This window comes from Sus scrofa, chromosome 13, assembly GCF_000003025.6.
Source record: "Sus scrofa isolate TJ Tabasco breed Duroc chromosome 13, Sscrofa11.1, whole genome shotgun sequence".
In the NCBI taxonomy this organism is placed as follows: domain Eukaryota; kingdom Metazoa; phylum Chordata; class Mammalia; order Artiodactyla; family Suidae; genus Sus; species Sus scrofa.
The window spans coordinates 89,937,622-89,949,821 of NC_010455.5; the positions used below are offsets into that span (position 1 = coordinate 89,937,622).

Genomic DNA, 12,200 nt, shown 5'->3' on the forward strand with positions numbered 1-12,200 from the left:
AGTGCTCACCTCTACTCTCACCACCAGCTCAATGGTTCTCAGGGGCTTTTTCTCAGGGTCCTCTTGGTATCTCATCTGGAGCCCCTGATTTTTAAGTGTTTCATTTTGTCTTTATTGTGGTAAAATAAATGCAATTTTTTTTTTTTTTTTTTTTTTTTTGCTTTTTGCTTTTTTAGGACCACACCTGCGGCATGGGGAAGTTCCCAGGCTAGGGGTTGAATTGAAGCTTCAGCTACCAGACTACACCACAGCCACAGCAACGCAGGATCTGAGCTGTGTCTGAGATCTACTCCACAGCTTGCAGCAACGCCAGATCCTTAACCCACTGATTGAGGCCAGGGATCAAACCCGAATCCTCGTGGATCCTAGTTGGGTTCGTTAACTGCTGAGCCATGAAGGGAACTCCCCCCAAAATTTATTATCTTAACTATTTCAGAATACTTTTCAGTGACATTAACTATATTCACATTGTTGTGCAGCCATCACCATCACCATCACCCATTTCCTGGACTCTTTTCATGTTGCAAAATCAAAATTCTATACCATTAAACAATTGTTCCCCATTCCTCATTGCTCCCAGGCCTGACAACCACCATTCTATATTCTGTCTATATTATTTTTTTATTCTCTCTTTTGTTTCTCTCTGCTCTCTATTATTTCCTTCCTTCTGCTAGATTTGGGTTTAGTTTATTCATTTTTCTAGTGACGTAAACTGTAAATTTAGGTTGCTGATTTGAGATATCTTCTTTCTTTCTCCTTTCCTTTCTATTTTTGGCCTTGTCTGTGGTATGTGGAAGTTCCCAGGCCAGAGATCTGAACCCGCAACACCGCAGGGACCCAAGCCACTGCAATGACAATGCCAGATCCTTAACCCACTGTGCCACAGAAGAATTATTTTCTTCTCTTTCTTTATTTGTTTATTTATTTGTTTACTTATTTATTTATTTATTTTGCTTTTTAGGTCCACACCTGTGGCATATGGAGGTTCCCAGGCTAGGGGTCTAATCAGAGCTCCAGCTGCCAGCCTACATCACGGCCACAGCAACACAGGATCCGAACCTCATCTGCAACCTGCACCATAGCTCACGGCAACTCTGGATCCTTATCCCACTGAGTGAGGCCAGGCATCAAACACAAAACCTCATGTTTACTAGTCAGATTCGTTTCCACCGCACCGTGATGGGAACTCTTTCTTTCTCTCTCTTTTTTTGCCTTTTCTAGGGCCGAACCCACAGCATATGGAGGTTCCCAGGCTAGGTGTCTAATCAGAGCTGTAGCCACCGGCCTACACCACAGCCACAGCAATATGGGATCTGAGCCGAGTCTGTGACCTACACCATGGCTCAAGTAATGCCGGATCCTTAACCCACTGAGCAAGGCCAGGGATCGAACCCACAACCTCATGCTGCCTAGTCGGATTTGTTAACCACTGAACCATGATGGGACCTCCCTCTTTCTTTTTTTAATGTGAGCATTTATAGGTATAAATATTTCCCTTAGCATTGCTTTCACTGTATCCCATAAGTTATGGTATGCTACATTTTTATTCATTTCTATGTATTTTCTTTCTTTTTCTTTTTTATTTTTAAGGGTCTCACCTGCAGCATATGGAAGCACCCAGGCTAGGGGTCCAGTCAGAGCTGCAGCAGCCGGCCTACACCACAGCCACAGCAACACAGGATCTTTAACCCACTGCGCAAGGCAAGAGATTGAACCCACATCCTCGTGGTTACCAGTCAGGTTGGTTACCACTGAGCCAAGTGGGAACTCCTCTATGTATTTTCTAATTTCTTCTCTGATACATTGGTTGTTTAAAGAATGTATCACTTAATTTCAATGAATTTGTGAGTTTCCAAAATTCTCAGAGTTTTGGCCATTATTTCTTCAAATATTCTCTCTGCCTCTTTCTTCTCCTTCTAGGACTTTGACAATGCATGTGTTTTGTCCACCAATGGTGTCCCACAGGGCCTTGGGCTTTGTTCACTTTTCTTTCACCTTTCCTTTCTGTTCTTCAGATGATATAAATTCCATTGTTCTGTCTTCCACTTTACTGACTCTTTTTTCAGTTGCTCCTATCTGCCTTTGGATCCCTCTAGTAAATTTTTCATTTCAATTACTGTACTTTTCATCTAGAGAATTTCTTTTTTGTTTCTTTTTGGTCTTCTCATGGTCTTCCCATCTCTTTATAGTTCCATTCTGTTCATATATTGTTTTATTGAGTTTCTCTACATCTTCCTTAGTTTTGGGGCATCTTTAAGACAGTTGTTTAAGTCTTTGTCTAGTAGATCCATCATCAGGTCCTTTTCAGGAACTCTTTGTACTAGTTTATATTTTTCTATTTAAAAATATAAACTGGGCTGTAATTTTCTATTTCTTTCTAGGCCTTGTGATTTTTTTTATTGTTGTTGTTGAAACTGGACACTTGACTCTAATAATGTGGTAACTGAAAATCAGATTCTCCTCCTTCCTCAGGATTTGCTGTTATTTTTGTTTTTGCTGTAGGCTGTCTCTGTGGCTGTTCAGTTTTGTTCTGTTATAGGCCGATCCTTGGGGTCAGTCTGAAGTGTAAACTTACGGTATTCTTAGGTCTTTTCTGAATCTGTGACTTCCCCTGAGCCTGTGGTGGTTTTATAATTTCCCTGTATATGCAATTGCTTTTTTTTTTTTTTTTTTTTTTTTTGTCTTTTTAGGGCTGCACCCATGGCATATAGAAGATCCCAGGATAGGGGTCAAATCAGAGCTACAGCTGCCAGCCTACACCACATCCACAGCAATGCAGGCTACACCATAGCTCATGGTAACACCAGATCCAGCCCACTGAGCAAGGCCAGGGGGATCAAACCCACATCTTCATGGATACTAGTCAGATTTGTTACTGTTGAGCTGCAATGGGAACCCTGAGATTGCTTTTGAAAACCCTAGTCTTGGAGTTCCCGTCGTGGCGCAGTGGTTAACGAATCCGACTAGGAACCATGAGGTTGCGGGTTTGATCCCTGCCCTTGCTCAGTGGGTTAACGATCCGGCGTTGCCGTGAGCTGTGGTGTAGGTTGCAGACGCGGCTCGGATCCCGAGTTGCTGTGGCTCTGGCGTAGGCCGGTGGCTACAGCTCCGATTCAACCCCTAGCCTGGGAACCTCCATATGCCGTGGGAGCGGCCCAAGAAATAGCAACAATAACAACAACAACAACAAAAAAGACAAAAAAAAAAAAAGAAAACCCTAGTCTTCAGTGTCTGGCTCCCAATAGGAGGAAAAGAGAAAGCAGAGCAGTAGAGGCAAGTAGTCCTTTAAATCTCCTTTGAGTCATGACAGCCAAAGGGGAGGGGCTTGCAACTACAGTGGAGGCAACTGAAATGGCTGCCCCTTTTTGTTTGCACCTTTATGATCAGAAGTAGCAATCAGGGAGTTGCCGTCGTGGTGCAGTGATTAACAAATCCGACTAGGAACCACGAGGTTCCCTGGCCTTGCTCAGTGGGTTAAGGATCCGGCGTTGCCATGAGCTGTGGTGTAGGTTGCAGACACAGCTCGGATCCCATGTTGCTGTGGCTCTGGCGTAGGCCAGTGGCTACAGCTCTGATTAGACCCCTAGCCTGGGAGCATATGCCGTGGGAGCAGCCCAAGAAATGGCAAAAAGACAAAAAGACAAAAAAAAAAAAAAAAAAAAAGAAAAGAAAAAGAAAAAAGTAGCAATCAGCAATCAGAAAAGAGATCCCCACTGTTTGGAGGACAGAGTCATTTATGCTCACCTTAGCTCCCACAAACTGTGAGCAAGCTGCTCCAGGAACAAGAGCAAGACTGCCTGTGCAGGACCTAGGGGTGTTAGATGGGTGGGTGCTATAATGATCAAAATGAATATGATCAAAATTCACCACAACTTATCATCCAACTCTTTCCCTGGAATTTTCAAGGTTTAAAGATTTGAGAGTTCTAAAATAATCACATCAGATAGATTCTGCCTGTGTAAGTGTGGTCTAGGTGAAGAGATAGATTTATGGAGTGTCTTATGTGTCACCATTTCAGAATTCACTCTGGGACCCTTTACTTAAAAAAAAAATTATTTTGGAAAATTTCAAACCTAATAAGTGAAGGGCATGATATAATGAACTCCTATGTACCACTCTGAAGCTTCAATAATTATCAACTTCCTGCTCTCTCACCTTGAATTTCCACTTCTTCATTGTCCTTCCCTCCATGCCTGGCTTCAAACAATATGATTCCCTGATTTCTGCTCCAGCACCTAGAACTAGTGAGATCCTTCTAGATATTTGACTAAACCAACAAACCTTCTTTTCCACCTTCCTAACTTGGGTGATTTTTTTAACCCTCTACCCTAGGCCCCAGACTTCTTTAAATAAAAAAAAAGGTGGGAGTGAGGGGAGAGTGTTCCCTGATGGCCTAGCAGTTAAGGATTCAGCATTGTCACTTCTTCAACTGGGGTTTAATCCCTGGCCCCGGAACTTCTGCATACCATGGGTGTGGACCCTCAGAAAAATTATTTTTAAAAAATGAAGGGGAATTCCTGCTGTGGCACAGTGGGTTAAGAATCCAACTGTAGTGGCTTGGGTCCCTTGTTCAATCCCCAGCCTGGCACAGTGGGATAAAATATCTGGCGTTGCCACAGTTTCAGGTCGAAGCTGCAGCTTGGATTCAGTCCCTGGCCTGGGAATATCCATATGCCACAGGTTCAGCCGTAAAGTAGAAAAGAAAAAAAAAGCAGCACTTAATCCTTCCTAACAGCTTGAAAATTTGGTCAAAGACTTGGACTCCAGAAAAAGGCTCACACACAGTTTTGCATGTAATCTCAGGAGGTTCATGGACACCCTGAAACGCTCCAAAGATCCTAGTTTAAGAACCCCAGTTTTTGTTCACTCTAGAAGGTAGATTCTTCCTTCCTTACCTGGCCTTTCCTACGTGGTTCTCTTTCACAGATACATAGAACTGCAAGGCTGGGAAAGTATCCAGCTTCACCCCTTTTTAACTATTTTGCAGAGGCAACTAAACATACAAAATGTACTGGCCCAAATCCCAGAGTGTGAACAACAGAACTAGAAATCCCACCAATAATTTTCACGCTAACCTCATGGTACACTCTTTGAATATTTTCCTGCCCCTTTGAGGTGAATTAATACCAACTCCAAAGTAGTTCTAAAACCCACTGTCAGCACAACTTCTCTCTCCTCTCTTCTTTTTATTGATGCAACATTGGCTTTTCATGAAATGTATGGAAAAAAATACTAACAGACATAGAAGCCGGAAAGGAATTGAAAGATTAATTCAAAATAACTCTTTAACAAGTATCTTTTAGGAGTTCCCATTGTGGCACAGTGGAAACAAATCTGACTAGGAACCATGAGGTTGCGGGTTCGATCCCTGGCCTCGATCATTGGGTTAAGGATCCGGCATTGCCATGAGCTGTGGTGTAGGCCGGCAGCTGCTGCTCCAATTGGACTCCTAGCCTGGGAACCTCCATATGCTTAAGGTGTGGCCCTAAAAAAGCAAAAAAAAAAAAAATGTCCAGCAACAGATGAATGGATTAAGAACATGTGGTACAAGTATACACTGGAATACTACTCAGCCAAAAAAATAAAAAATTAAAATTAAACATTAGAAAAAAAAACAAGTATCTTTTAACTACAAAGGTGTCTCTACTTCTTTGTTAGGGTTCAATTTATGTTCAACTCTGCTATTTACTCATTTGTGGGGAAACGTTGGGTTGGACCAGTTAACTAAGGCCTACTCACTTTGTGTAGAAGGTTGGGCTGAGTCCTCTGGGAGGTTTTCCCTGTAATATTCTCTCCAGTTGTTCTAGTGCTGGACCTTAATTCTGGCCAGGTATGAGAATCAACTGCAGAGTTTTTAGAATTACAAAAAGAGGTGGTCTCCCTCCAGGTTTACTGATCAGGCTTTTTTTTATTGGTCAGGCTTCTGGGTGTGCGACCAAGGATGGAACCCTGCTGTGATGCTATGTGCAAGGAATTAACATCATTACTAGAGGTATAAGCCTGAGAGAATACTAAAGTTGTTCCACTTAGATTTCAAATATGGATATAGTTTGTCATTTTTTTTTTTTAAGGCAGGAAAGTTTTAAAAGAAACTTGGCAAATGTGAATCACCCTGTGGTAATATTTAAAACATGTTGCTTTTCTCCACTATTTAATTTAATTTATCTATTTATTTATTTATGCATTTTTTAAGGCCACACCCTTTTTTAGGGCAGCATATGGAAGTTCCCAGGCTAGGTGTCGAATCAGAGCTGCAGCTGCTGGCCTACTCTACAGCCACAGCAATACCAGATCTGAGTAGCATCTGTGACCTACACCTAACTAACCCACTGGGCAAGGCCAGGGATTGAACCTGCATTCCCATGGATACTAGTCGGGTTCATTACTGCTGTACCACCACAGGAATTCCTCCACTATTTAATTTCTAATGTAGCATAAACTTCTTGGTTCAGCTGGGATATAGTTTTAAGTTTATACATACATATATATTTTTTGTTTGTTTGTTTGCTTTTTCGGGCCACTCCTGTGGCATATGGAGGTTCCCAGTCTAGGGGTCCAATCAGAGCTCTAGCTTCTGGCCAACACCACAGCTCACAGCAACACTGGATCCTTAACCCACTGAGGTAGGCCAGGGATCGAATCCTCATCCTCATGGATACTGGTTGGGTTCATTAACTGCCGAGCCATGGTGGGAACTGCCCAGGGAATATATATTTTTGATATATATGTTTATCTTATTTTAGTTAATTTATACTATAAAAGTAGTACATATATTTTATAATTTTTTTTACCTTATAGAATAAAAGTGAAATCCCAGAGAAAACCCTGTTGACAGTTTCTTCTATATCCTTCTAGAAATTTGCTATCCACATCAAGCATTTATATATGTCAATATTTATTTATCTCTGGTAGTCTCAGGACTCACATGTCTTGGAGACTAGCATAAAGCATATTTCCTCCTTACACCAGCCAGAATGGCCATCATCCAAAAGTCTACAAACAATAAGTGCTGGAGAGGGTATGGAGAAAAAGGAACCCTAGTACACTCTTGGTGGGATTGTAAATTGGTACAACCACTGTAGAAAACAGTATGGAGATGCCTCAGAAAACTAAAAATAGAACTACCATTTGATCCAGCAATCCCACTCTGGGCATCTATCCAGAGAAAACCATGACTCGCAAAGACACATGTACTCTGATGTTCATTGCATCACTATTTACAACAGCCAAGACATGGAAACAACCTCCGTGTCCATCAACAGAGGAGTGGATCCAGAAGATGTGGTACATATACACAATGGAATATTATTCAGCCATTAAAAGGAACGAAATACCGGCATTTTTAGCAACATGGATGGATCTAGAAATTATCATGCTAAGTGAAGTCAACCATACAATGAGACACCAACATCAAATGCTTTCACTGACGTGGAATCTGAAAAAAGGACAGACTGAACTTCTTTGCAGAATAGATGCTGACTCACAGACATTGAAAAACTTATGGTCTCTGGAGGAGACAGTTTGGGGAGTGGGGGGATGTGCTTGGGTTATGGGATGGAAATCCTATGAAATTGGACTGTTATGATCATTATACAACTACAGATGTGATAAATTCATCTGAGTAATAAAAAAAATTAAAAAATAAAATAAAATAAAAAAGCATGTTTCTTTTACTTCCATCCTGCTTGAGGGGTAACATGAAGTCCAGTCTTTTACCAGGTTTACCTCCCAAATAGCCCCAAGAATCCCTGGGAATATAGGGCCCTGGGTCCTCCTGTCCCTTAGGACCATCATGGCCACTGCATCTGGCTCCAGGGGACAAACTCCTGTGCAAGTATCTTCCTGCAATATCAGGTCTGGCCTCTCACAGCAGGATGCTCATAGTCTCCCTTGTATCAGTTTTTTACATGTGTTTCCAGCTCTTTTCTTAATCTCACACAAGGCAGTTGAAACCAGAACCCCATTTTTTTTTAATTTTATTTTTTTTTTGCTTTTTAGGGCCACACCCTCGGCATAGGGAAGCTCCCAGGCTAGGGGTCAAATTGGAACTCCAGCTTCCAGCCTACACAGGATCACAGCAACACAGGATCTGAGCCATGTCTGTGACCTACACCACAGCTCATGGCAATACCAAATCCCCAACCCAATGAGTGAGGGCAGGGATCGAACCCACATCCTCATAGATACTAGACGGATTCATTTCTGCTGAACCACAATGGGAACTCCTGGAACACAAGTTTTAATATGATTTTGTTGAAGGTTCAGAGATAGCAGAAGGAAAATACAACACAGAAGATAACCTCTCTATAATTCTTACTGAGGTGGCCTATATCAGATTGTCCAGCCCCCGACCCTGGCAGCCCACCCTGCCTCACTCCCAGTCAGCGAGAGTAAGACAGAGTCCAAAACTCCTCACTCTTCAGGTGGCCCTTGAGCCTGTTTTTTCCTAACTGAACCCAGACTCCTGAATTCCCTCAGGCCATGAGAGAAAGGAATATGTCTTCAGTCAAAGTCCACCATGGCTGTCCACTTCCATATGAACCTGGGAATGCTCACTTTCTTCTGAGAATGCCTTTCCCTTTTCTTAGGAAAGCATGATTTTGACCCCAAAGGTGGTCAGAACTCAAGACAATTTCCACAGTCTAAATTCTTTGGTCTTGGACAAAACCATGTGTGGCAGTAAGGGTCTCCTGTAGCCCACTACAGGTCATACCTAGTCAAGCCCAGACTGGTTCCCTAAGGCTCAAGATGAGGTTCTAGCCTGAGCACCTTTCCTGGAGACCTTAGGCTTGCTCATGATTTCTTGTGAACGATCGCTTAAATGACAGCACACATCACACTCCCCTAAGAACAAATGAAATTTTACCAGAATAATGCAGCCTAATCCCATACTTACAAAGACATTTTACTGTGAGGGAAATATTATCTGAAGAAATGCAAGTCTTCTAACCATTATGGTTGTTTTCATATTAGAAGCCAGAATAAGTTTTTTCCTCAACTAAAAAATTTCCATCTCAGGAATCACCACTGTGGCTCAGTCGGTTAAGAACCCAACTTAGTGTCCCTGAGGATTTGGATTAAATCTCTGGCCTCGCTTAGTGGTTAAGGACCCAGCATTGCCACAAGCTATGGTGTAGGTCGCAGATGCAGCTCGGGTCCCGAGTTGCTATGGCTGTGGCGTAGGCTGGAATCTGTACCTCCGATTTAACCCCTAGCTTGGGAACTTCCATATGCTGCAGTTGTGGCCCTAAAAAGCAAAAAAAAAAAAAAAAAAAAAAAAAAAAAAAAAAAAAAGAAATAAAAGAAAATAAAACTAAAACCAACAATAACAACACCAAATAACCCTCCATCTCAGAAATGATGAAATGATGTCTGAGATTTGATTCAAAACTACATGGGAGTGGGAGTGGGTGACACAAAGCCAGTTGGGTAGGAGTTTTAATGAAACAAAATTGGCCTGAGTTGATTGTTATTGAAATTAAGTGATGAATACTTCAGGCTCCCTGATGCTGTTTGATCAAACTTTGTATATGCTTGAAACCTTCCATGGTTACAAACAACAATAGCATCTTTGCAGAGGGTTTGCCCATGATGTTTCATCACTGGAACATCCCTCTTTATCGTTTTCCAGAGTAAGGGAACTCGCAGCCTTACGAGTGGATGAATTCGGTCTCCACCTCCTGCAAATAAGCTTCTTCTCTCCCTCCACAGAGATTTTAGGGCCAATACTTACTCAACGCTCACATTCTAGCTCCTGAGTTCTTCCTCACCACAACCACTCTCTTGTCTTCAAGGGAACTTCTTTTAATCAGCCCTAGTATGATGACACCTGAGGGTTTTATTCTCTTTTCACCATGTCTAGGGGCATGTGCCATCTCATTAGGCATACAGACAGAGGATTCAGGCACTGCATATTTCTTTTTTACTCTTTTTTTTTTTTTTGCTTTTTAGGGCCGCACACACGGTATACGGAAATACACAGGCTAGAGCTGTACTGTGGGCCTACGCCACAGCCACAGCAGCTCAGGATCCAGGCCATATCTGCAACCTACACCACAGCTCACAACAATGCCGGATACTTTACCCACTGAGCAGGGCCAGGGATTGAACCCACGTCCTCATGGATACTAGTTAGGTTCGTTACCACTGAGCAACAATGGGAATCTAGGCCTGGCATTTCTTTTTTTTTTTTTTTTTAATCTGTCTTTTTTTGTCTTTTTGTCTTTTTCTAGAGCCGCACATGTGGCATATGTTGGTTCCCAGGCTAGCGATCTAATCGGAGCTGTAGCCGCGGGCCTTCACCACAGCCACAGCAATACCAGATCCGAGCCGCATCTGCAACCTATACCACAGCTCACGGCAATGCCGGATCCTTAACGCACTGAGCGAGGCCAGGGATTGAACCTGAAACCTCATGGTTTCTAGTTGGATTCGTTAACCACTGAGCCTCGACGGGAACTCCTAGGCACTGCATTTCTAAATGGTAAAAGAAACTCTACTTGTGCTATTTTATGCCACTTTTTAATTTACCAGTACAGTCTGAATAGAGAGGAGTCTGGTGAGGATGGCTCGAAAGAATGGCTGGCTACTAGAATAGGATAACACCTCTGGTCTTAGTAAAGTTTATGGCAGGGCCCTTGTTCTGGAATGTGGTCCTCAGGGCTATAAACTCAGAAACTTAAATATTAGCACACGTAGACACAATGAGACTCTAAGGCCTGATGAATGCCAAGAAATTAACTTGCAATGGGAAACATAACTATAAGCAGACCCCCAAATCCATGTTTGCTGGTTAGCACATTTTCTATAATGGGAAACTTTTTATGCAAAGCCAAACTATAATGAGAAGGGTATCTGATGAGACCAAGTTCTAAAACAGTGAATTTTCACCCGTTAGCTTCCCCTGGGGGATTGGAAGAGGGAAGGAGGCTTTTAGGCAAATTTTTGAATGTGGTGTTTTGTTGTTGTTGTTGTTTTCTTTTCTTAGCATATGTCATTGGAAATGACATAACCAATATTATAATTCAATAACATATTTCAGGGGGAATTTAAACACTATTGCTTTTGTAATGAAGATTATAAAAGGCAAAGCTTAACAGAATCTTCTCAGCTCGCAGGGTGGCATCCCACAAATCAGACTCTCGGGAGGGTCTAAGATTTTTTGTTTTTCAAAATGAGGCAAGAAAATGTGGTCGCTGAGGCACCAAGCAAATGCCATACATCAGGCAACTTATGTTGGCAGGGTCCCAATCAAATTTTCTGTTCTCAAGTTCTTTCTAACTGAACAGTTTTGTGATGAATATAATCTTATCTAATTATTAGTCACTAGCCATGCGACTTGATGTGGAAGTATATCCAGGCTACTTATATCGGAGTATGTACTTTATACTATAGCATGTACTGCAATATTATAAAACACTACTACAGTTTTGTGACCAAATTCCGCAGCTAGGCCACACCACTGTGGTTATAGCAGGCATCTAACGGTCACAGGATTGACTTCCCCAAAAACCCTCTGTTCACTTGGGAATTGAGTAGAGGACCTCACTGTCATGTTAGCACATTCCAACCCCTTGAACACAGCAGGAAGTTTGTCACCCAAACCAGTCCAATCAGAGTGAGAATTTTTCTCCTAATGATACTGGGGCAAAGACAGGCTCACTTTCCAGGTGCCTTTAGCAGCCATCGTGGGCCATGAGGAGGGCCTAATGGAGGAAAAAGCCAAAAAGACAGGTAAGAAAAACAGAGATATGGAGTAACTGAGGACATCACAGGGCCCCTGGACCAAGACTGCTTGAAACCAATACCACCTCGGGACTTGACAGTACCGAGGAATCCTTTCCACTGTCTTAACCATTTTGAGTTGTCATTGGGATTTAGGACATGAAAAGTCCTGGAAATGTTACAAGGAATGGCTCGGGGAGGGAAGGTAAACTTTTTCAGAAGTTACTGAAATGGAGAAGAGAGAGAGCATATGGTAACTGGAAAGGGTGTGGGTCAAGAGATATTAAGATGAGATAGAGATTTATTTTTTTATGGAAGAAAATCAGGAAGATGGATAAGTAGAAAATACAAAGGTGACAGGATACTGGAAGGAATGGGATCCAGATACACGAGGGGGTACCTCTTCTACTGGAATTTGAGAAAGAAAGGGTATTGGTGCAGAGACGGGAAAGGACTGTAGGTTTGTTGGCCAAAAG

At 42.3% G+C, this 12,200-nt stretch overlaps 1 long non-coding RNA gene across 1 annotated transcript in view; it reads left to right on the top strand.

Annotated features, from left to right (window-relative positions):
• The window catches only part of LOC102162026, a 35,278-nt gene extending 28,252 nt beyond the window's left edge, over positions 1–7,026 (top strand). Inside the window, exons 2-3 of the long non-coding RNA XR_002337726.1 lie at positions 5,920–5,992; positions 6,799–7,026. This is a non-coding gene — a long non-coding RNA (uncharacterized LOC102162026). The remainder of the gene's footprint in view (positions 1–5,919; positions 5,993–6,798) is intronic.